Source organism: Carlito syrichta, unplaced genomic scaffold (genome assembly GCF_000164805.1).
Source record: "Carlito syrichta isolate Samal-C Ts95f unplaced genomic scaffold, Tarsius_syrichta-2.0.1 Scaffold303141, whole genome shotgun sequence".
In the NCBI taxonomy this organism is placed as follows: Eukaryota; Metazoa; Chordata; class Mammalia; order Primates; family Tarsiidae; genus Carlito; species Carlito syrichta.
In genome coordinates, this window is record NW_007247237.1 from 184,675 (window position 1) to 187,802 (window position 3,128).

Consider the following 3,128-nt stretch of genomic DNA (forward strand, 5'->3'; position numbering starts at 1 on the left):
ACGCTCCCACCCACCACAGCCTTGACCTGCTGGGCTCCGACGATCCCTCTGCCTCAGCCTTCCAAATAGCCAGAACTACAGACGCGTGCTACCACACCCGACAATTTTATTTTTTTATTTTTTTATTTTTTTATTGTAGAGACGAGGTCTCGCCAAGTTGCCCGAACTGGTTTCGAACCGGTGGGCTCAGACAATCCACTCGCCTCGGCCTCCCAAAGTGCTGGGATTACAGGCTGAGCCACCGAGCCCAGCCAGGAGGATTGCTTGAACCCAGGGGTTGGAGACAAGCCTGAGCAACATAGTGAGACCTCGTCTCTACAAAAAATTTTTTAAAATTAGCTGGGCATGTTGGTGTGTGCCTATTGTCCTAGCTACTAGGGAGTCTGAGGCAGGAGGAATGCTTGAGTCCAGGAGTTTAAGGCTGGGATGAGCTGTGATCGTGCCACTATACTCCAGCCTGGGTGACAGAGTGAGACCCTGACTAAAAAAAAAAAAAAAAAAAAAAAATCTCACCACTGGTGGCAAGTTCGGATACTTTATGGTATGTGTCAGAGTGGACATGGGAGCAGGAACAGGAACAACATACAAAGTCTAGGCGTCAGAACAATTCACTAGAGAGAAGGGCTCCTTATATTCCAGCAGATGCTCTAAACAGCCAGCTGACAGTCCCTCTTCCAGACCAAATGACAAAGGCCTATCACCCTTTGGCACAGGCAGGGCTGCAAGATGGAAGGATGGCAGGGTAACATGTTACATAGGGCCCAAGATGGGGTAAGGAGGCCTCAGACTGAGAGAAGAAAAATTGGGGATGACAAGAGACTGGAATGGGCTCCTGGAGCCCCCAAAACACACCAATAAGATTGTCTTCACTCACTATTCTTTTCACTCCCAAGTCTGGGACTGTTTGACGAAAAAATATCATGAATCTATTTAGCATGTAACAGGAGCTCAGAAAGAAAGCCTTGATGGGGGGGGGTTGAAAAATATAAAGTTGCTCTTTTCTTTTTTGTTTTTAATTGTTTGTGAAAAAAAGATAAAGTTTTCCAAGTCACACAGGAAGCATAAAAAGCCATGGATCCACCTATGATTGAATAAGAAACTCCTAGGCAGGGCTGCCTCTGTAGATAAGGAAGGGGCCCCTGTCTATAGAAACAATGTGAGTCCATCCAAAATCAGCATGTCAGCACCATTCGAGCAATCAGCACACAAGGTAGCCCTTGTTTGGGACCAGAACCCAAACACAGGGCCCCAGGAGAACCCCACAGGCTCAAGTCCTGGGCTCCTCCGGGCATCTGGTCAACCCCATGCACAGGGGCAGTGGGCAGAGAGTCACAGAATGTCCCTAAGGAGAGAAACAGGTACCATCAGCCCAATGGGTCTGATCTGGGATGGGGACACTCTAGCCAGGTGGCACTACTAGCCCCAGCCAGTCCCAGGCACTGGAGGAAGGTGAAGGGATGGGCTAGAAAATGTCAAGGAAAGCACTCCCAATTCCAGAGACCCTTCAGCACAGAATCTAAACTCATACACAGCCGCTGCCCTTGAAACATGTCCCTCTCCACATGTCCCCAAACCTCCTTTCTTCAGAGTGAGCATCATGGTCCAGAGAAATGTTTAAATCAACAAACACCCCCTGGGCGTCTTCCATAAGGCCCACACTGGGAGAGCAAAGGCATGAAGATGAAGAATGGGCCAGAACAGGCTTCCCACTGGGAAGAAGAGTGAGCCAGATGCTGGTAAGTCCACCACACCAGGCCACCAGACACAAGGAGTCACGAAGGCACGTGGCATGGCAGGGAGAAGGAAGGAAGACAGGGTCTGAGCAGCAGATGCACAGAGAGATTCAGGAAGACAGCCTGGCTGCTCCCAGATTCCTAGGGGAGGGGGCTGTAGGCCTCTTTTAAGGTGTCCTCTGTTTCTCTGCAGGGAACTAAGAGAAATTTTCTGAGGGAAGCTGCCTAATCCAAACAGTCTTGGAAAGTTATCAGGGTTGTGGGCAGCTCCACCCATAAAATGGAAATCCCACCTTCCTTACTGGGTTGTTGTGAAAATTAACTGATATGTAACTTTTAAGGATTTTGCGCCAGGTGTGGTGGCTCACGCCTGTAATCCCAGGACTTTGGGAGATAGAGGCAAGAGGACTACCTGAGTTCAATGGTTTGAGAACAGCCTCAAACTTGGTTAGACCTCATCTCTATAAATAATTTTTTTTAATTAACCGTGTGTGGCAACTGTAGTTCCAGCTACTTGGAAGGCTGAGGCAGAAGGATCGCCTGAGCCCAGCAGGTCGAGGCTGCCATGGCTGTGAGCATGCCACTGCACTCCAGCCCGGGTGATAGAGTGAGACTCTGACTCAAAAAAAAAAAAGAAAAAGGACTTTGCAACCCATTAAGTGTTTACCAATAGACAATTAAGCAGTTGCAGAGAGGAAGTTTGAATATGATAAATTGAATGCCAGACCCTCCCAAAAAGTTGCCCTGCTTTGTGGAAGCTGGCAATACTGCCCTCCTATCCCTAAAACCTGCTTTCGCCTGGATACAAGCATGAGGGAGGGGTGACTTTTGCTTAAACCCTGACCATGGCCCCCTGACTCCCGCCCTTACCAGCAAGAACTCTACCTTATCTGCAGTTCCGAGATCTCTGCAAAGGAGCCGCTGCGACACCCCGTCCGCACCAGCTGCTCCTATATTTAGTTACTGCTGTGGTCAGTCGGGAACTTTAGAGCCTGGCAGCCTCTCGGATGGGCAACCGGAGCCTCCCGAGCCATGTGTGCAAGCTGTCCCCACCGCTGGCTCCAGCCCGGCGTGGCGACCATGCCAAGCCCAGAAGCGGGTGGGGGAGGTGAGGGTCGGAGGGCTTGATCGGAACCAAGTAGCCCCAAAGGCCCACTTGAGACCAGAACCGAGCTGACCCACTTTCCCACACAACGGAAAGAAGCCGGCTGGGGCGTGAGCAGGACCGGCTGGAGCCTCGTTTATGCGCCATGGGGCTGGGAAGCCCCGCGAGTGCTCCTCACGGACATCTAGGTATCCTCGGACTGCGCCTCTCAAACTGGGCGCGGTGGCCAGGGACCCCGCGCCCAGCGCGCCAGGACCCGCCTCACCCCCGGTGCCTGCAGCCAATGGCAC

At 51.5% G+C, this 3,128-nt stretch overlaps 1 protein-coding gene across 5 annotated transcripts in view; it reads right to left on the reverse strand.

Moving 5' to 3' along the window:
* The window catches only part of LRRC20 (leucine rich repeat containing 20), a 92,590-nt gene that overhangs the window by 88,723 nt on the left and 739 nt on the right, over nt 1-3,128 (reverse strand). Inside the window, exon 1 of one of the 5 annotated variants that reach the window (XM_021712233.1) lies at nt 2,619-3,046. The exons of the other annotated variants lie outside the window; for them this stretch is intronic. The gene's annotated coding sequence lies outside the window, so the exon portion shown is untranslated. Of the gene's footprint in view, nt 1-2,618; nt 3,047-3,128 lie in introns of those variants that run through there. 5 annotated transcript variants of the gene reach the window in all.